General features: G+C 39.3%; 1 long non-coding RNA gene across 2 annotated transcripts in view; it reads left to right on the top strand.

The window, feature by feature from the left end:
- The first annotated feature begins 563 nt into the window (after positions 1 to 563).
- The window catches only part of LOC308521916, a 72,029-nt gene continuing 49,513 nt past the window's right edge, over positions 564 to 23,079 (top strand). The window contains exon 1 of one of the 2 annotated variants that reach the window (XR_013996202.1): positions 564 to 787. This is a non-coding gene — a long non-coding RNA (uncharacterized lncRNA). Of the gene's footprint in view, positions 788 to 14,981; positions 15,086 to 23,079 lie in introns of those variants that run through there. The other variant, XR_013996203.1, reaches the window with a different exon arrangement.

Genomic DNA, 23,079 nt, shown 5'->3' on the forward strand with positions numbered 1-23,079 from the left:
TGATCCCCAGTAGGGGGTGTGCAGGAGGCAGCCAGTGGATGTTTCTCTCTCATCAATGTCTCTTTCTCTCTCTTTCTCCCTCTCCCTTCCTCTCTCTCTAAACCAATAAAAACAATTTTTTAAAAAAGCAAATACAGTGCAATCCCATATTTGTAAACAAAATTTATATTAATTCATTCAGCAAATATTAAGCCCCTGTTTGCATGCATCAAAGACTGTAGATACTGGTATTCATGTTTGTGTGTGTGCTATAGCAGATTTTAAATTTCTTATTTTATACTTTTCAATTTATCTGTAATAAATATGTATCAATTGTCCATGAAAATGAATATTTTTTAATTATAAGAAAAGGCTAACACCACAACAATAAGGTTGCATAAAATAAACTGACAACACTTGAGTTATTTTGGCCCTGTGTTCCACAGTGACTCACCAAATATACCCTGAACTGTTTATTTTATTTTTTTCTGTTTCACGTTTAAAAGGAGCAGATGCATTTCACATCACATGGATCTCCTGGAAGCATGCCAACCATTTTCTTAGCAACCGAACTCCTGTCTTCTGCACTGTGCATGATTAACTAAAACAGCCTGTTGAAGGCTTAAAATAAACCTGCCTTTTTCCGCTTAGCATTTTATCAAATGAATGTAATTTCATTTGCTGATGAATTTAGTTCATCTTCAAGGGAATGTTTCTCTTTTTCATGAGGAGGCTGAAGAATCAGAACTGTCAGGCCAAAGAAAGAAAAGCAAGCCCAGGGAGAAAAACTAGTCTGATGTTTACATGGGTAAAGTAAAAGGATCTTTGTCAATGTCACTCCCACCCACCTGTTTGTTTTATTTAATGGGGTGGAATGTTCATGTAAATTTGAATTCTATTTTTTTCATTATGATGTTTGTTTAGAGTGCTTGATTGAAAGTATTAATTTAAATAACTGCTCTGATGATTACTATTGTTATAATGCTTGAGCTCTTGTCGTATTTCTAGCATGGGGAATATGCCCTAAAATGTAATTAGACTCATCTCACAGGATAGTAGACCCTTTCCTGGGGTTTAGAATCTGACAAGGGTCAGGGGTGTATATTTTCAGCATTGAGGAGAGTCAATATTTTCTTAGGGGAGATGACTGTAATGTGGAATAAATTGCTGTTCTGCTTGGTGAAGGGAAAATATACCTGTGTTTCTATGCACAGGAAGACATTCTGTATCCAAGGATTATAGGAATATTGGGTAAATAGGAAAACTTTAAAGTTTCCTTAAGAGCTTAAAAACAAGCCATATATGGTGTTAAAGCAGCGTGTACCTACAGAATCAATAAAAAAAAAAAAAGAAAGAGGATTTGCCTGAATGTAATATGGTCCGAGCAGGTTCCGCATTGTTTTTCACTTGTGTCCTCATTTGGAAATAAACAGTGAAAACTGCACTAATGGCAAATTGCAACACTATTTAAATTTCCACTTTATTTCCCCCAGAGCAAAGTCTTAGATGTTAACCATCATTAAGCAATCAAGTTGATGCTTTAGCTGCACAGTTTCACATTTTTCTCTGGAGAATAAAGACAACAAATATATAACATGTTCCTGATAAATTCAATCTTTCAGATTCCAGCTCTATTTATATTTTGAGAAATAGTCTTGATTTGTCGTCTTACATTAGATATACCCCTTGTAAGATTGATAGCTTACATTGTAAAATATCTGCTATTATATATTATTCTCTTGCTATAAATTCGAATTGTTCATTGCTTAATTCAGATCCAGATGCTGGTCAGCCAGTTTGGAAAATGGTATTATCTCTTTCAGGTTACTGTTTGAAAGAGTTAATACATTTTTAAAGCTGTCCAACTTAGTTCTCAAGTTAAGAAAATCTGACTCAAATGTGTGACCCTATATATGTCTGACTAGTCCTCCTGGCAGCATTACTTCTCTGTTGTGGGAAAGCTTGATGACTAGCACGGGCCTCTGCAGAGAGGACCCCTAAGACCTCTCCGAGAGCTTCCTGTGACCCACTGCTCACATGGCTCATAGGGGCTGGTTTAAGAACACATCCTACTTGGGCTGAGGGAAACTGGAGATGAAATTGGGAAGCGATTCCAGGATCTGGCATGTGAACAATAACAGACTATGGAAACTTCAAGTGCCTCAGCTTTTCTTCTTTATATTCTCTCTAATTTCCTTTTCTCAGGTGAATAGAGATCAGGGGTGATCATGCCTCGCTTGTCTGTAGAAGAGAGCCTGACTTTTACGAGTTATTCTCTTCTGTTTTGTTTTTAATAGAAAACTACAAAGCCTTGCATTTGGAAGTACTTTTGATATTGATATACTTGGTGTATATTCGTCTCTTCCTATTGAACAGTCTTCTACTTTATTCCAAAGGATATATTCTTCTTAGAAGCCTTTTTGTTCCTTGAGTAAAATTATATTTTAATTTTAGAATTCAATAAAAACAAAGCATCAATAATCATTTATCAGGAGCATATTGGTTGCTATGCTAGGTACTTGCAATGAATTAATTCTCACACTGTCAGTAGGAAGTAGAGCCAGGTCTTTCTAATGCTCTATAATTAAGGGGAAGAGAACACACCACACTCTTGTCAAGAATAGATTAAATGTCTTAGTCAATTGCCCAATGATAAAGAACCTCTCTGAGGCTGTGACCAACGTGGCCTTTTTTGGCAAAGATTTCCCTAGCCTCTACTCCTTGAGAAAGGCCACCAGGAAGGCCATAGCCACAGAACATAAAAAGAACCAGTGTCCAAGTGTCCCTAGTGAAACATCAACCTCCAGCCTTCCCAAATAATTGTATCTTCACAATTAGGTATTATTATTTTCCAAATACCATGGTCTTAACAGTCATAGTACATCTCAGAATATTAAATCTTTGCAGGAAGATGAATCTTTTGAAAATGGGTGATATAAACTCCTTCGTTATATAGTTAGATAAAAATATAGTTAAGTTTCAATTCATGATAGGGCAAATAAAATCTGGTTGTTTGAAGAACTTGGGAGCCTAATTTTCAGTATAAAGATAGCTGAAGTACAGAGATTTGAAAATATAATATTGTAAGCTGTCAGGATGATTTGGGAGTGGTTCTTTACAGATCAATGGATGAACTAAGTAAGAACATCTTTAACTTATGATTCTAGGATGTGGTACTATTAGTTTGCATGTTGCGGCAATCTTAGGGAAATGCTTTATTGTAAAATTGGCTTCATAAAGTTAAATGGGATCTCTGTTGAGAGTACCCATATGAGTCTGAAACAGAACAGTCAATGCTTTCTTGGATCTACAATGATATGGCTGCCTAATATAAACATAACAGGGTGAGGTTGTCTGCTAATTGCAGGGATAGAGAAATAACTAGATAGATATAGACATATACATACAAACACATGCATATGCATACATATAACTTTCTTAGTGCCAAAAATAGTAGCATGAAAGAATACTTCAACTATTAAGAAAATATATTCTTCCAATGTAGGATCAAAGGTGCACTTTCTAGTTCAGTAGCTACTAGCCATATATAGTTATTTAAATTTAAGTATAAATGAAAGTAAATTTAAAATTTAGCTCCTCAGTTGTACTAGCACATTTCAAATGTTCAATAGCCACATGTGGCTAGTGGATACCATATCAGAGAGTATAATTATAGAATTATTATGTCATTATGAAACATTTTATTGGACAGTGCTAGTCCAGAAGTTAGGGAGTTATTTTTTTTAAGTAAATTTAATTAGAGCCTTTAAATCTTATCCTTTCAATAAAGTCTTCCCTAAACCAATTTCAGTTGTAGATTACTGAGAGCAGGCTATTTTATTATGCTGTCCACATAGTGATTCAATTTCTAATTAGAAGTTGATGAAGTTCTTTCATTTACTACAGTATCATTTGCACCACATTTTCCAACTGCATTAAGGAGCTAAATTATCTCACAGCAGATAACAAAAGACAGGAGAATTAACTCAACATTCTAGAAAAAAGTCAATATATGAAGGGTGTGTGTGTTTGTGTTGATTGAAAACCAAACCCGAGGACCATGTGTTCCTACATTCTACAGTGAAATGCTGGGCATGCTCTGCTTATCTTTGCAGCATTGCCAAGAAGGGGCCAGTCCAGTCCAGTGACCATTATGTACTTCTGGCCCAAACAGGGAATTATTAAGGAGTGTTCTTTGAAGGAATTCCTAGGAGCAAAAAGTGACCAGTGACTCAAAGCTTCTGTGAGCAAGCTGCTTACATTTCATTGGCCAAATCAAGTCACATGAAACCTGATGTTGATGGGGTAGGAAAGTCCCTCACGGAGAACAGCTGCAAATAATTGGGGACAATAATAAAATTTACCACCAGGCCCTTTGCTAATGGTAAAATAAATAGCTCACTGGCTCTCTTCTGGATATCCTGTTACAGTGTAGGTGGTTCCTAGGTAGTATTTTTACCTCCAACTAGAAAAAAGAATCCCATATTTGGAACATCTAAGGGATTTGGTGCTTCACTAAGTCACTGTGATTCTGGAGTCGGCCTGCAGCCTCGACCTAGGTTCAGCCACACTGGGAGCTTTCCTGCTGTAATCAGAATCTGTGGAATGTATACAAAGCAGAGAAAACGTGTTCATAACTCTGCCTATTTAATCACAGAGAATTTCACCTAAAGCAAAAAATCTGATACTGAATTATTTGAGTAGAAGGTATTATTTATGGCCATGAGGATAGAACAAGAGTAACTACCCCTGGAAACCCTTATAACATGATGGTCATGTTTATTTCTCACGATGGTCATGTTTATTTCTCATTACCAGGGCATTTCAGAGAAAGGTGTATGGTGGTCACTTTACTCTATATATACAAGTACAGCCTGGCATTTATCTTCTGGAAGAAGCTTGTATTAATAAACAGCATCCAAAAATGATCCCCACAGGACAGGTGTTTTTATCCCCATTTTGTCAAAGAGCCAACAGAGCAGAGGGAAGTTAACTTGCCCAGGGTCTTGCAACTCTCAGGAGCCAGGTCTGGGATTCAAACTCGAGTATTCCTGATTCCAGATTTATGCATAGATCTGGTGAGCATCCTCTTACTCATATCAATAAGTAGCATTTGTCCAGTAATATTACTGCATGTGTCAAGGCATTACCTACATTATTGCATTTAGCCTTACAATCACCTTGTAAAGTAAGTACGATTTCTTCCTATTTCATGACTAAGGAAATTGAAGCTTAGAGAGATCAATATTGTGTGCAAATGATAATACAACTAAGTGTTGGAGCCATTATTTGAAAGCAAGTCTAGCTCTAAAGTCACTGTTTATCACTCCTTACTAGCCTCTACTATTAGGGCTTCTCTGAAATGCTTATAAGCCTCTGTATCCAAAACTTTGAGTGCCCTGAAGAGGAAGGAGGCAGTTGCCTTTGCTGGGTGGCTCAGTTGGTTAGAACATCATCCCATACGTCAAAAGGTTGCAGGTTTGATTCCCGGTCAGGGCACACACCTGTGTTACAGACTTGATCCCTGGTCAGGGTGCATGTGAGAGACAACTGATTGATGTTTTCTCTCACGTCAATATTTCTCTCTCTCTTTCTCTCCCTTCCTCTATCTCTCTCTCTAAAAAAAAAGTCAGTAAAAACATATCCTTGGGTCAGGATTTTAAAAAAGAAAGAGAAGAGAGGCAGTAAACCAGAAGTGATACCAGAAAGATAAATAATAGATGAGTAAAAAGGAAATGATTACTTAAGGAATAAGGTATGGGATTGCATGGTGGTGTAGGTTTATGGTGGAAATGAGAATATTAAAATAAGAATTTGAAAAGAACATTACTTAATTGTGAAATAAAAATGGACTCCTGTCTCAGTAGCTCAATGACGTATTTTGCTTTTCAGATCTAATTTTTGTCTTAAGCATGCTTATTTTGATTCTAATCCAGTTGGAGCAAGCTTATAATTAAAGTGGCATTTACTATGGTGGATGTTTTTCATACTGATTAGATTGGAATGTCTAGGACAGAGAAAGGCCCTTGGGATCTGGGCACATCCAATGCCTTGATCACACCACAGAAACAAGCAGCTGAAAACCAGCCTTGGTGGGAGACTGTCTGAGTCACAGGCATTTGTAGATGCTAAGCCAAGGCAGAAGCCAGGGGGCTGAGTTTCCTGGGACATATTCATTGCTAGGAGCTCTGTGTTTTTTGTGTTTTGATCAGTAACCATTAAAAGAGACAGAGCAGAAAAAGATGAACAAAAGATTATTAGAATGATTAAATCATCTCACAGGTGTGCAGAGCTCAAACACATCTAGCACTAAAATATATGGGGTATTCTGACTGAAGTTAGCATGCAGATAGCTGATTTCAGTTGTCATTACTGGGCACCTTGGAGCCAATCTCTTTTTAAAGAACTGGTACCCAGATGATAGGATATGAATGAGAGATCTCTGCTAGGCCAATTCTAAGAAGAGTTGGTATATAATTTCTCGCTATATCAACTAGAAATATGTCCCAGGATGTGTAGCTGATACCCAAATGACATCTGCAATACTTAAAAGTCCCTCCTCAAAAGAATCTTTTTAATTCCTGCATTTCTGGAATGGTGGCCAGACTTTAAAATAATGGTTTGGTGTCTTGCTGCTCATTTTAACCCAGAATGCAAAGTCCTTGATACTGGCTAGCTGGAAAAATGGCAGAAAAACTGATAAGGGTTTCTCTGCAAGACAAACAGTCCTACAGACCTCCCACTATGCTCATGTGGAGATATTTATTGTTGGTGAAGCAGCTGGAATGGTGGTATTGGGCTTAAGGAAGATACTTTTCTGCCATAAAGAGAGTCCCTTGGGACAACTGATTTTCCAGGATACTTGCCATACTCTGCAGCCACAGAAAAGCACATGAAGGCTTCCAGGTGTCAGATTTCATGTGGGAGGACTCTGTCCTTTCTGAGAGGAGGAAACAACCCAGTTCTAGAATGGTATCACCAAGACTGAGCAGTAGGAGACCCCAGCCTCTGTTCCCACAAAAGGATCAACCATTAGACAGCTGTTCCTAAACAAAACCAGCTCTGGCATCCACTTAAGAAACTTGAGCAACAAAGGAAAACAAAAGACGCGAGAATAACAGCACAAAAGGAAGGAAGAACAGCTTCATTCTGCCTGCATCGATCAATCTCCCATGCGGGCATAGCTTAGGACCACAAGTGCATTCCCCAGCTGGAAAGAGCTCCCCTTGCAGGGAAAGAACAGGGTGAGGGACTAGTTTCCCCAGCCTTCAGGGCACAGCATGAAGGTTCCACTTAGTGTCACCTGAGCCAGAGACAGGCAAAGCTGAGAGACAGAGATGGCTAGGAACAAGGAAGAAAAGCCACAAGGTATGAGCAACTGAGGTTCCCAGTGACCTGCTTTGCAGATGACCTCTGAAGCTTTTTGAAAAAATATATTTTATTGATTTTTCACAGAAAGGAAGGGAGAGGAATAGAGAGTTAGAAACATCGATGAGAGAGAAACATTGAACAGCTGCCTCCTGCACACCTCCTACTGGGGATGTGCCCGCAACCAAAGTACATGCCCTTGACCGGAATCGAACCTGGGACCCTTCAGTCCACAGGCCAATGCTCTATCCACTAAGCCAAACCAGTCAGGGAAACCTCTGAAGCTTTTGCCACTGAAGAAACCCACCACCAAAAATGCTGCTGTGGATCCCTTGCAGATTTTACCAGCTTTTACCCCACAGGTACTTGTGTGTGCTAACACCAACTTCCTGAGTCTCACTCAGTTCCCATCTTTCTCCTGCACCCACAAGAGTCTGAAAACCAAAACCGTAGCCAAGGTTTTTGCAGCTGTTTGGGCGCAGGACACCATCCTAGACCCCCAGAGCCGACACCCATCACTGTGTGTGTACATGGGGTAACCACTCCAGCTCTGTATTTGCACACCATCGCCTGCACCTGTCACTGACTTCCATTGCAGGTGTACATACAAAGAAGACTGTGATGCCATGGTAGTACATGCCAACAGCCAGGGCTCCCACAGCTGTCAGTGCTATTATCTATTATTGATACTTTTTGGGTTTATTTATTTTTTTAATTAAATCTTTATTGTTCAGATTATTACAGTTGTTCCTCTTCCCCCCCCCCACCTCCCCCCACCCAGTTCCCACCCCACCCTCTGCCCTTACCACCCCCACTGTCCTCATCCATAGGTGTATGATTTTTGTCCAGTCTCTTCCCACATTCCCCACACCCCTTTCCCCGCCTCCCAAGAATAGTCAGTCCACTCCCTTTCTATGCCTCTGATTTTATTATATTCACCAGTTTATTCTGTTCATCAGATTATTTATTCACTTGATTTTTAGATTCACTTGTTGATGTGTATTTGTTGTTCATCATTTGTATCTTTTTTTTTTAATATATTTTATTGATTTTTTTACAGAGAGGATGGGAGAGAGATAGAGAGTTAGAAACATCGATGAGAGAGAAACATCGATCAACTGCCTCCTGCAAATCTCCTACTGGGGATGTGCCCACAACTAAAGTACATGCCCTTGACCGGAATCGAACCTGGGACCTTTCAGTCCGCAGGCCAACGCTCTATCCACTGAGCCAAACCGGTTTCGGCCCTCATTTGTATCTTTACCTTTTTCTTCTTCTTCCTCTTCTTAAAGGATACCTTTCAGCATTTCATATAATACTGGTTTGGTGGTGATGAACTCCTTTAGCTTTTTCTTATCTGTGAAGTCTTAATCTGACCTTCAATTCCGAATGATAGCTTTGCTGGGTAGAGTAATCTTGGTTGTAGGTTCTTGCTATACATGACCTTGAATATTTCTTGCCACTCTCTTCTGGCCTGCATAGTTTCTGTTGAGAAATCAGCTGACAGTCGTATGGTACTTCCTTGTAGGTAACTAAATGTTTTTCTCTTGCTGCTTTTAAGATTCTCTCTCTGTGTTTTGCTCTTGGCATTTTAATGATGATGTGTCTTGGTGTGGTCCTCTTTGGATTCCTTTTGTTTGGGGTTCTCTGCGCTTCCTGGACTTGTAAGTCTATTTCTTTCACCAGGTAGGGGAAGTTTTCTGTCATTATTTTTTCACATAGGTTTTCAATATCTTGCTCTCTCTCTTCTTCTGGCACCCCTATGATTCAGATGTTGGTATGCTTGAAGTTGTCCTAGAGGATCCTTACACTATCTTCATATTTTTGGATTCTTTTTCCTTTTTGCTTTACCAGTTGGGTGTTTTTTGCTTCTTCATGTTTCAAATCTTTGACTTGATTCTTGGGATCCTCTAGTCTGCTGTTGGATCTCTGTATATTATTCTTTATTTCAGTCAGTGTATTCTTAATTTCTAGTTGGTCCTTTTTCATAACCTCGAGGGTCTCACTAGATTTCTTGAGGGTCTCACTAAATTTATCAGCAGTTTCTAGAAAATTCTTGGAAAACCTTATAAGTATGGTTTTGAACTCTATATCCAGTAGTTTGCTTTCCTCCATTTCTGTCATTTGTGACCTGTTTCTTTGTCTCCGCGTTTTTTATGCTTCCCTGTGTTGGTAGAGTGGCTTTCTGTTCTAGGTGTCCTATAGGGCCCAGTGGCTCAGCCTCCCCAGTTACCGGAGGTGGACACTCTTGGTGCACCCCTTTGTGGGCTTTGTGCACAGTCTTGTTGTAGTTAAGCCTTGATTATTGTAGGTATTACTGGGAGGAATTGACCTCCAGGCCAATTGGCTGTGAGAATCAACTGTATCTGCAGTGGGAGAACTTCTGTGCTGGAGACACCCTTCTGGGGCAAGACTTGCTTCAGTGGGGCTTTGGTGTTCACTGAGTCTGCCCCCTGAGTGTGTCACTTATGGATCTGAGGAGTTGTAATCTGGATGGTCTCACTCTGACCACTGGGTACACTGGCTCTTGGATCTCTAAGGAGGTGCTAATTTAGCCTCTGCCTGAGGCTACCCAGCAGGAGCCCAGCTGTGAAGCAATGCAAGCTGCTGTGGGGCCTTGGGCCTTCTTTTGGATGTTCTGGCTTTCTCTGACCCAGCTGCAGTTTGTTACATAATTTTCAGATTGCAAAGGGCCAGGCCTTTCATATGCAAAAGGATCTGCGCACAGTTTGGGTGGGGTGGGGTCTCAAGGGATCAACAGGGCCGAACAAGCAGCTATGGCTGCCCCTAAGTCCTGCCCTAAGAGGCCCCGCTTCTCAGTGTCGTGGTATCGCTGCAAGCACCTCTGAGAGAAAGCTGCCCTCGAGTTCCGACCGATGCCAGACAGTCCAGTTTCTCCCCGTATGAGTCTGGGTCCCCAGAGACTCACCCGGAACTGGAGTTCAGAGCAGTCGGGAGCTTGAGCCTCCCTCCCGATTGAAAAAGACAACCGTGTCCTCAGTTTCCAGACCTTTCCACATGTGCCACATCCTCAGCTGCCAGCCCTTTCCACGTGCACCGCGTCCTCAGCTGCCAGCCTTTTCCACGTGTGTCGTGTCCTCAGCTGCCAGCCCTTTCCACGTGCAATGCATCCTCAGCTGCCAGCCCTTTCCACGTGCGCCTTCGTATCTCTGCACTTTACTTCCGCACCTCCTCTGAGTCTCTGTGCTTTTCTCTTCCCTTCTAGTTGTAGAATTTCCACTCAGCAAGCCTTCCTGTGGTTCTGGATGATGTTTGTTTTGTCTTTTAGTTGTATTTTTGAAGTGGTTGTTCGAGGCAGCAATTTCTGGTGTTAACCTATGCCTCCATCTTGGTTTCTCTCCCTTTTTGTTTTTTTAAATCTTTAATAATATCTTAATGGATATATAATATAAAAATATGACAAGTATGACATCAAAAAGATAAAATGTGGGAAGGTGGAATAAAAGGGAAGAATGTCTGTATATGATTGAAGTTAAATTATCACTTTAAAAGAAACTGTTATATCTATAAGATGTTTCAAGTAACCACAAAATAAAAACCTATATAAAATACAAGAGAAAGAAATCAAAGAATACCATGAAAAGTCATCATTTCATAAAGAAGAAGAGCAAGAGTGGAAGACCAATGGAACTACAGAACAGCCAAAAAATAATTAATGAGATAGTAATAGTCCTTACTTAATAATAATTATTTTAAATGTAAATGGATAAAATTCTCCAACCAAATAGAGTGGATGAATGAATTTTTCAAAAAGAAGAATCAACTTTATGCTTCCTACACCAGACTTACTTCAACTTCAAGGACACACACAGGCTCAAAGTGAAGGAATGAAAAGATATTTCATACAGATAGAAAACAAAAGAGAGCAGGGGTAGCTATATTTATATCAACCAAAATAGACTTTCAGTCAAGACTTGTAACAAGAGACAGAGAAGGTGATTATATAATGATAAAGGGGTCAATTCATCAAGAGGATATAACAATCATAAATATATATGCACCTAATATTAGAGCACAAAAATGTATTGAGCAAACACTAAGAGATGTGAAAGGAATAATAGAAAGCAATACAATAGTAGTATCCATTTCAACAATGGATAGATCATCCAGACAGAAAATCAATAAGGAAACAAAATACTTGAACAACACTATAGAAAAAATGAACCTAAAAGACATACAGAGCATTTCATCAAACAGTAGCAGAATATACATTCCTCTCAAGCACACACAAGCATTCTCCAGGAAAAATGTATGTTAAGTCACAAAACAAGTGTCAGCAAATTTTAAAATATTGAAATTATACCAAGTATCTTTTCCAAACACACTGGTTTGAAAATCAATAATGGAGAAAACAAACAAAAATACCAAATATATGGAAATTAAACAACATATGCATGAATGAACAATCGATCAAAGATGAAATCAAAAGAAAAATCAAAACATATTAAAACAAATATAAATGAAAACAAAACATATCCAAATTTATAAGATGCAGCGAAAGCAGTGCTGAGGGAAGTTTATGGTGGTAAATACCTATATTTAGAAAAAAAAAAGAATCTCAAATTTACAACCTAACTTTATACCTCAAGAAACTAGAAAAATAAGAACAAACTAAGTTCAAAGTTAGCAAAGATCAGAGAAGAAATGAATAAAATGGAACAGAAAAACAACAGAAAAGATCAGAAACTAGCTGATTTTTTAAAAGATAAACAAAATGGATAAATCTTTAAACTTACCAAGAAAGAAAGAGAATTCAAATAAATATAATTATAAATGAAAGAGATATTACAAGTGATACCACAGAAAAACAGAAGATAATAAGAGACTCCTATGAAAAATTATATGCCAATGTATTGGACAACCTGGAAGAAATGGATAAATTCCTAGAAATATACTACCTACCAAGTCTGGATCATGAAGAAATAGAAAATATGAACAGACCAATAACAAGGAGATTGAATAAATAATGAAAAACCTCACAGAAATAGAAAAAAAATCCTAAAATTCATATGGAACAACAAAAGACACTTAATAGCCATAGCAATCTTGAGAAAGAACAAAGCTGGAGGCATCACACTTTCTGATTTCAAACTATATTATAAACCTATAGTTTGGTACTGGCATAAAAACATCATCTAGACCAATGGAACAGAATTGAGAGCCTAGAAATAAATTCATGCATATATGATCAACTAATATTTTACAAAAGCCAAGAATACTTAATGGGAAAGGATAGTCTCTTCAATAAGTGGTATTGGTAAAACTGGATATTTACATACAAAGAATGAAATAGGACTCCAATTTTACCCCACTCACAAAAACTAACTCAAAATGGATTAAAGACTTAAATATAAGACCTGAAACCATAAAATTCCTAGAAGAAACCATAGGGAAAAGCTCCTTGATACCAGTCTTGGTAATGATTTTTTTGATATGACATCAAAAGCACAGGCAACAAGCGAAATCAACAAGTGAGACTACACCAAAACTACAGCTGCACTGCAAAATAATCAACAAAATGAAAGGGAAAACTGATGGAATGGGAGAAAATCTTCTCAAACCACATATCTGATAAGGGGTTAATATAAGAAATATATAAGGAACTCATAATAGCAAGGAACAACAAACAATGCAATTAAAAAATGGACAGAGGATTTGAATAGACATTTTTCCAAAGAAGACACACAAATGGGTAACAAGTATATAAGAAGGTACTCAACATCACTAATCAAATGCAAATTAAAGCCATAATGAGATATAATCTCGCACCTGTTAGAATGGCTGTTATAAAAAAGATGAGAGCTAACAAATGCTGGGGAGCATGTGAGGAACAGTGAACTGTGATGCACTGTTGGTGGAACTATAAATTAGTACAGGGAATATGGAAAATAGTATGGTGATTCCTCAAAAAAAATTTAAAAACAGAGTTAACATATGATCCAGCAATTCCACTTCTGGGTCTATACTTGAAGGAAATAAAATTAGTATATTGAAGAGATACTTGTACCTCGTGTTCATTGCAGCATTCTTCACAATAAATTAGACATGGAGACCATCTAGGTGTCCATCAACAGATGCCTGGATAAAGAAAATTTGAGATTATATATATGCATAATAATTAAGTATTATTCATAAAAGAAGGAATGCCTGCCATTTACAACAACATGGATGACCTCGAAGGTATTATGCTAAGTAAAATAAGTCACACAGAGAAATATAAATACTGTCTAATATCACATATGTAGAATCTAAAAACATTAAAAACATCAAACAGAAAGTAGAATGGTGGTTCCCAAGGGCTGAGGTGCAGGGAGGAATGGAGAGGTGTTGGTCAAAGGGCACAAACTTTGTTATAAGGTAAATGAGTTCCAGCAATCTAATATATGGCATGGTGACTATACTTAACAGTATCATATTGTATATTTGAAAATTGCTGTGAGAGTAGATAATAATCCTATATAATAAAAGGCTAATATGTAAATTGTCCCCTGGACCAGGAGTTTGACTGGGACTTCAATCAGGGGGTGGGGCCATCTGGCCAACTGCCCTCCCTGATTGGGGCGGAGCTAGCCAGTCAACCTCCAGAGTCGTCTTTCCCAACCCCCTCCTCCCCCAGCCCAGCTTGATCAGCCCTTATCGGGGTGGGTGGGTCGGACCCCACCCATGCACAAATTTGTGCACTGGGCCTCTAGTCTCACTATAACAAGAAAATGGTAATTATGTGAGTAAATTGTGTTAACTAACCTTATTGTGTTAACTACATTTTACAATATATACATATTAAATAATCATATTATACACTTTTATACAATGTTATATGTCAATTATATCTTAATAAAGCTGAAAAAAAAAGACATGAAGGATTCTGGGGAATATTAACCCTCTTTTATTACTTCAAATTAGAGTATCACATATTGAATTTAAGGCTTTTCTCTAACTCTTATTCCTCTCTTTATTTCAAAGTTGGAGCCTGATTGTAAAAGTTGGTATCCTCTACCCATGGTGAGGCCACAGATGAAGTAGGTCATTAAGAATATCCCCTCCTGTAATATGCTACAACCCTATCTGAAGAATAACCCCAATCATAGATTCTTACAGGTATTTAGAAGAGAATTTAAAACTAAAGGGAAAACAGTAATTTTGTTCTGCCACAAACAAATCAATCTGTGATTTGTGTGCTGAGACTTCCCTGGAGAGACTTAGGCAATTAAGAATAAGAAGCCCTTAATTAAGATGAGGAAGACTCGGCAATGGTAGATGGAGATGCTGATGAGTTCCAGAAGGGCTCTCTGCATTGGAAGAGTTGGGTAGGCAGTGCAATGGAGCATCTAAACTGGTGTGGAACATTTCATTACCGAGCACTTTAATCATGCTCAGAGCTTCCCTGGAGTGGCTGCTCATGTACCCTGATCTCCGGGGTCTGTCTCTTCTGGTGCAGTTTTGGGTGCATTCAGTGGGTGAATGGCTCTGCTTTCCCCCAGCGCAACTAAAGAGGGCATGTCCAAGACAATGCCTTCCAGAGCTTGCACTGGACTCTGTCAGCTGTGTGGCTTTTATAACCATCACCAGCATGCCAGGCATCCCTCTAGTGTCCAAGTTTTCCCCTGCAGCCCAGTGATTTACATAGCATCCTTTCTGTATGCAACAGCCTCCTCTGTTCTCTGTACCTAAACCCTTCCTTTTCTTTAATAGGGAGCTTGAATGTCACCTCTTCCAGGTGAGTATTTCCATGTTAGCCTCAAATTGTGTGTTTGTTTGTTTTTTTTAATTCTATTGTGAATTCCTAGATTGTATGATATTGTAACTTCCCTGGGTACTGACCACAATACTGACAAGGGACCTTCAATTAGAATGGAGTGATGGTGAGGCATTTGTGAGACACTTGGGGCTTTGGAATTTAGAAAAGAAAATGTCTAAGAAAACACAGGAAAGTAGGATTTAGCATCTAGATTTTTGGATAGGAAAGACTCCTCATAAAGGACCGCATGTAGGAAACATAAAGTACTGTTAATGATAAATGGAAATCTAAAAGTAAGGTTGGATGGGTATGTGGGAAACAGTGTAAGAGGATAAGAACTAAGATTTCAGCGAAGTGACACAGGAAATAGAGGTAATGATCTGGATGTTTCTGGTCAACTACAACAAAACGCTGAATAATTCTGGAAGACAAACAAAATTTCAGTTCCTGGGAAATATTAACAAATTTTATCCTGTTGTAAGATATTCTCTCTTCCAACTTCCCAAAATCATCTAGAAATATTACTGATTCTTCTAACTTTATTTCCCTTGCTACTGTGATTTTATTTATTACTCTGTAGGCATCTTACTTATTTTCTTGCCTACAGGGAATACTTTTACTTAAATATTAACATTAGTCATTTGAGCATAATATTTCATAAACATTTTTATCCCCCTGTTTTTCTAAGACCATCCATAACTTACATTCTGTTTCCTGCCCTGACATTTTTCATGCTGTTTACAATAATTTTCAGTAGGAAAGAAAAAGCTGAAATGCATACAGTGATGCTACCACCAAATGGAATTTTCAAAGACATTTGTTTCGTGGATCTGTTGCTACAATTTTAAAATAGGAATGTTATGCTCAGGAAATAAGCCGTGTGGGAGCAGGACATGTTTCACCATTGTGGGTATGTTCAAATTTCCCCAAATATTTTTGTTTTCTTTCCTTTTTTTTTTTTTTTTTTAGTTTGACAAGAAAATATTTGTGCATTCAAATTTTCTTCCCATTTATTGAGATTGTTTTTCCTCGTTGCTCCTTGATGTCGGCTCACCTAAATATACAATTGCAGCTTGTTTTCTGGTGGGATTCCTGAGAGATGGCAACATCAGACAGATTTATTTAGCCGTGTGATGAACAGAACTGCAGAAAGCAAGCTAAGGCTGTTAGCAGAAGCCAGGAGGAAATCTTTAAAAGCACGATGAGCTATGTCACACACACTAAAGACACAAAGAAATTGCATTTGAGAAATACTTCCCTCCACGGAGATATTGATGGCAGGTTGTGGATTGTTGAGGAGCCACCGCGCTTACGGCTTACCGAGGATCAATGCAGCAGGGTGCAGGTGCAGGAGCCGAGCTCGCAGGAGCTGCCTGCTTCCTGCGGCTGACAGGGCAGGACAGCGCCCCCAGCCTCAAGCTGTTCCTGCAGCTTGGAAACTGCAAATCTAGCATTGCATAAGAAAGAAGAATTTTAAAAGCTGAGGGGAGGCAGCGCCTTTAGTACATGGATATTTGGTCATCAGTTGGAAAGACAAGCTCAGTTGCTATTAAAAAAAAAAAAAGATAGCTGCAGGGTAAGCTCTTCCCATTGACAGCTGTTCACATTGATTTGCTTATAGATTGATTGCCTTTGGCATTTGCAATTCTCCTGAACAAAGTGGGGGTGGGGGTGGGGTGGGGAATCCAGTGGCTGGGCCAAATTCACAAATGATGAATGACTGGGAAGACACATTTGGTGTCACATTGACTTGCTATGGATAACTGCACTGAAAGTAGTAACAGCTGGATTTGAGTTTTTAAAATTAGCGCTGTATATTTCTTTGGGGGGGATTGGGGCATGGGGAGTTTGAGGTAGATGAAAAGCTTATTTGAAGTGAATGAGGATTGTGCTGTATTTGGGTATCGCAGCCGCCAGGCGGACATGACACACTGCTCTGGCCTCTTTTGGGATGATTTTTACTCAGCTGGACATCAGCATTATGCCTTAGCTTGCAAGGAGGGCACTGGAATAAGGGGCTGCACAGAGACTCTTTTGTGTTTACTATGGGGATTTTGTAAAGTATGTTGCCCAATAAATCTCACACTGCCTTCTTCATGAAGATATCCAGGGGAAATTCCTGAGAGACCTTAGAGACAGGAATAGCTATGTTCTTCTAGGAAATGGTGATGTTTCTCCTTTATGCACACTGAATCGGGTGACTGCCAGAATTTCCTCTGCTCTGGTGCCTAAGAAGCAGAAGTTGGGTTTAGGGTTAGGATATGAACTTCTATATCCCTTGGTTTCATTCAGCTATCTTACCCTTGTTTTCCTTTTAGTTTTTATCTCCTTTTCTCATATATTCTTTTTTGCAATGTAGCAGAGCATAAGTGGAGAGTAAATACAAGTATTAATTTTTAAGTGATAGATTGTCATTTAAAAGTTTGCCCAAGTGGCATTGTAGTTATGAAAGAAACTATCTGTAATTTTAAAGAGATGCATACTGAAGTATATGTAGGAGTAAAATGATGGGCTGTGATTTGCTTTAAAATACTTCAGCAATAATAAAAGGGATCAATAAGACAGGGATGGAAACTTTTTGAAATGTTGAATCTAGGTCGTTTTTTACTGTTCTCTCAATTTCTGTGTTTGTTTAAAACTTGAAATTAGAAAATGTTTTTTATTTGGATCAAATTCCTGATGTAATGGGAAGCCAAGCTATTTGTTAACTTGACAGTTATGTTTCCATCAGAAAAATCTTTATTAGTGGTTTATATATTTTTCTGATCTTGGTTTTGTTGTTTTAGGGGGATTTTTTTTTTTTTTGCTTTGTTTTGTTTTTCTCTGCCTACTCAGTTGAAGTTTCAAGTCATAAACTTCAAGAAAGAATGAAGACAGCAAATCGGAAATTCAAGGCTACCTAAGGCTACCAGACTGAATGTAGAAACTCTCACATGTGTTTAGAAACATTCTCTGCTTTCCTCCTTGATTACAAAATAAGTACTTCTGAGCCTCCATTTCTCTTCTCCACCTAACACAGACCTGAAAATTCAAAGTCTAAAGAAGCAGAAAGGGCTAGCTTATGACAAAAATGCTGCCCTAATGCATCTATGTGCTCTAAACCGTGCTCTTCCGATGTCACTGATGCTATGAAGTTTGGTTACTTTCTCTGTCCCTGTGTGGTTCCACCCCTGGGTGTCCTCCGTGCTCCTGAGCTGTGAGGCCGGAGCTGTGCAGCCAAGACATGTGCTTTGTCACCTGTCAGGTGGGAGGTGATGAATGGAGTCGCTAACATTTTCAGCGACTCCTCCATACCCATCTTTCCCAATTTTATTCCCTTTCTTTGTGTTTGAGGGAGATCTAATAACTACATAGAGTGCCCATGGTATTGCTCCCCAAGGATATTTCCTAGCTTACATTTAAAATCCCTGCATCATAGACCATGTTTCTCAAAATGGTATAAATGTATATGTCGTGAGAAACCAGAAGACACTTGGTAAAGGATTTGAAGTCCAGGTCAGTTTTACTCAATGCTAAGTGATTTAAATCACCACTTTCTGTATTAAAGGAAATAAATATACTATGGAGTAAAATGCAAAAAGTCACATGAGTTTTTAAAATAAAGTGTGACACTTGAAAAAGACATTCTGCTTTTAAAGCTATTGTCAGCTCAAAACGATGGGGCGGGAGTTCACTGTCGCCTGCCATTAGGAGGGCTTTAGTGGAAGTTAGAGGCCCTGAGTTAGCAAAGGCACAGATGTGACAGCAAAGCCCACACAACACTGAGAGCTGCATTGTCATATTATCTCATAATAGGCCCTGTAGTCCTCTGTGGAATGAGTGAGGCCAGATATGATGATGACAATACAAAAAAGTGAATAGTTATTCAGTTGTTACAATGGGCCGGGCAAAGCATTGTTGTAATATTTTCTTTCAAATTGGAAACAACTTACTTAAAAATCATTGGCAGTTTTATGTCTCTAATGATGAAAATGTCAGCTCACCTTTAGAGCTAGCTTCCATTTGGGAAGGAATAAATTCCAAAATAGCCTCATGTGGATATAAATGTAAAAGGAAAAGCCACCCAGGTGCAGACAGGAGATAACTGGGTGTTTGCGGGGTCTGGCTCCAGGCACTGGCCCTGTGGGTAGATGGGGTCTCACAGCCCTCCCCAGGCCTATCAGTGTCCAACTTGGGTTCCTCCACTTTCAGGTTCAGAGTTGTCAAATGGCCTGATGGGCTCCAAAGCCCTGGTGGAGGCCAGGTGGCCAGCGAGGGTAATTACTGTTTGCCAGAAGGGAGCAGAGTACACTGGGACCCTGGTTCAATGCCAAGGCCTTTTCAGCTGAGCAGAACACCTAATTCTGGGCACAGTGGATGGCCTCCACAAGCACCCCTTTTGGACCAGTACCCCCGGCATTGGGGGTGTGTCCTGGGTGGAAATGACTGAGGGTGTATTAGAAAAGCTGGTTCCTAAAGGATTTAGGCCAGGCCAGATCTGTTGTGGGATACCCGTGACGGAGTCTGTGCAGGAAGAGGTATCCCTCATTGCTCCCCAAAGAGCTCTGCACAGAACAAGAGCAGAAATAGTGAATGCAGTGGACTACTCTGTCCACCTGATTTCTGTCAGGGAGCGAGGGAGTGGGGCAAGCACGGTGGTGGTGGTGATGGGTGGTGCGCATGAGGGAAGGTAGTCATAGATGGACACATATTTTGATGACTCCTGACTTGGAGCAATGAGAAGGTCCATTCATTATAATTCTCTAAATAATACTATGTTCTGACCTCACTGTATTACAAATACTTCTGTGTACATGAACTCAGAAGGCCCATTAAGCACTAGTCATTATTGGCAATCTCCACTGCTCCCTTTCATCCAGAAAACAACAGATCATCTCTTCTCACGAAATGTTTGAAACTGGTCTACTGTGTTTTTGAGGGGCTTTAAAATATAAATTTTATATTAAAATAGTCCAAGAGGATAACTGTTCCTTTCCACTGGTATGGGGTATATGCATGCATGTATATGTTTGGGAAAGGAAGGGATCTTATGGAAATAGTCAAGAAAAATCTTAAATAGATAAATCTCTTCATGTACAAGCCAATAATAACCTAAAATGTTTACTCCTTCAAATATATGTATACATATATATGATACTAAAATCCATGTTTAATCAAGTGCTTAGCAGTATAATCTTATTTCTGATTATCTGATATTCCTTTAGAATTAATATGTAACTACAGCTTTGGCTGTCTAGTGCCATTAACTGTGTAGTGGCTCTGAAGGTTTCTCTCCAAGGATTGCTGCCTAAGTCTGTCATTTAAATAAAAATAGCCCTTCTTCTTGTCCAAAAAGAACATTTTATTAAAGTGGTAGGAGTTAAGGAATAGATAGTTTTACCTTATAGATTCTCTCCTCTTTTTCTCTTATCTACAAAAATCTTTTAAAAGGACATATTGCTTAGAAAAAAATAGAGATTCCATAATGGTCACTGGAAGTGTTTAGAGCAGCATCCTTTACAGAGAAGCCCTGTCTTGTTGATCCTTGCATGTCTCCAAGGACAGGCAGAGTGCCTGGCATATAGAAAGGCCATCACATCTGGATATTTTGTTTTAGAACTCATTTAGGTGTAAGCGACAGAAAAGCCCCTCATACTGACTTAAGCAAGGAATGACTTTGTGGCTTATGTAACTAAATACCCAAGACTAGGTCTGTTCTGTCTGTTTCAGTCTCTCTCCCTCTCCCTTTACTGCCTCCATCCCACCCCATCCCCTGCCATGTCTCAGCTCCACTTGCCTTTTGGATGTTATCTCCATGTAGTATCTCCAGATGTTCCTAGTCAAGGTAATTTTTTTATTTTCTCAACAATTCTATGAAATCCCCCAGATTTACTTTCATTGGACCAGCTTGGAGCATGGACCCTTCCTGAGCAGATCATGGTGGCTACAAGAGTTTGACATTGGCCAACATGGATCACAGGCTCATGTAGATAAAAATGGAAGAGTGGTGGTTCCACAGGGAAAATATAGATTATTTCACCAGGCAAAAGACAAATGAATACCAGGAAAAAAACCAACTGATTCCACCATAAATATTAAAACAAGTTGTATTTTTCTTCTTTTATAACAGGTAAGCAAATGTTTATGCCTTTCCCAAGTTCAGGAATGATTGTAGTCATTCTTCCATTTCAAAAAGAAGCAAGCTATTTACATAATGACTGTATAGTAAAGGGAAACACAAGAGAAGCGAGAGTCTAGCCAGGCAGACTTCATGTGCACATCCAGCTGTCCTCTTCTTCTTTTTTTTAAATAAATCTTTATTGTTCAGATTATTACAGTTGTTCCCCTTTTCCCCACCATAGCTCCCCTCCACCCGGTTCCCAGCCTGCCCCCGCCGTTAATCCCCCCCCCATTGTCCTCATCCATAGGTGTATGATTTTTGTCCAGTCTCTTCCAGCACCCCATACCCCCTTCCCCCCGAAAATTGTCAATCCATTCCCTTTCTATGCCCCTGATTCTATTATATTCACCAGTTTATTCTGTTCATCAGATTTTTTATTCACTTGATTTTTAGATTCACTTGTTGATAGATATATATTTGTTGTCACTTTGTTGATAATAATTTTTATCTTTACCTTTTTCTTCTTCCTCCTCTTCTTAAAGAATACCTTTCAGCATTTCATATAAGACTGGTTTGGCAGTGATGAACTCCTTTAGCTTTTTCTTATCTGTGAAGCTCTTTATCTGACCTTCAATTCTAAATGATAGCTTTGCTGGGTAGAGTAATCTTGGTTGTAGGTTCTTGCTATACATTACTTTGAATATTTCTTGCCAGTCTCTTCTGGCCTGCATAGTTTCTGTTGAGAAATCAGCTGACAGTCATTTGGGTACTCCCTTGTAGGTAACTGTTTTTCTCTTGCTGCTTATAATATTCCCTCTTTGTCTTTTGCCCTTGGCATTTTAATTATGATGTGTCTTGGTGTGGTCCTCTTTGGATTCCTTTTGTTTGGGGTTCTCTGAACTTCCTAGACTTGTAAGTCTATTTCTTTCACCAGGTAGGGGAAGTTTTCTGTCATTATTTCTTCACATAGGTTTTCAACATCTTGCTCTCTCTCTTCTTCTGGCACCCCTATAATTTGAATGTTGGTACACTTAAAGTTGTCCCAGAGGATCCTTGCACTATCTTCATATTTTTGTATTCTCTTTTCCTTTTGCTTTTCCAGTTGGGTGTTTTTTGCTTCTTCATATTTCAAATCTTTGTCTTGATTCTTGGGATCCTCTAGTCTGCTGTTGGATCTCTGTATATTATTCTTTATTTCAGTCAGTGTATGCTTAATTTCTAATTGGTCCTTTTTCATATCCTTGAGGGTCTCACTATATTTCTTGGAGGTTTTTAGAAGATTCTTGAGTAACCTTATAACCGTAGTTTTGAACTCTATATCCAGTAGTTTGCTTTCCTCCATTTCTTTCATTTGTGACCTGTTTCTTTGCCTCCGCATTTTGGCTGCTTCCCTGTGTTGACAGAGTGGCCTTCTGTGCTAGGTGTCCTATTTGGCCCAGTGGCTCAGCCTCCCTAATTACCTAAGGTAAAAACTCTTGGTGCACCCCTTTGTGGGCTGTGTGCACAGTCTTGTTGCAGTTAAGCCTTGATTGCTCTTGGTATCACTGGGAGGAATTGACCTCCAGGCCAACTGGCTGTGAGGACCAGTAGTGTCTATAAGGGGAGAACTTCTGTGCTGGAGACACCCTTATGGGGCAGGACTTGCTTCAGTGGGGCTTTGGTGCTCACTGAGTCTGCCCCCTGACTGTGTCTCTTATGGATGTGAAGAGTTGTAATCTGGATGGTCTCACTCTGACCACTGGGTACACTGGCTCTTGGATCTCCAAGGAGGTGCAAAGTTAGCCATTGCCTGAGGCCACCCAGCAGGAGCTACAGAGAGATCTGCAGATTCCTCCTCTTTGTTTGGGGTTTGGAGGTGCCCAGATGAGGCCTA

The sequence above is a fragment of the Myotis nattereri genome, assembly GCF_964212035.1.
Source record: "Myotis nattereri genome assembly, chromosome: 6".
Classification (NCBI taxonomy): Eukaryota; Metazoa; Chordata; class Mammalia; order Chiroptera; family Vespertilionidae; genus Myotis; species Myotis nattereri.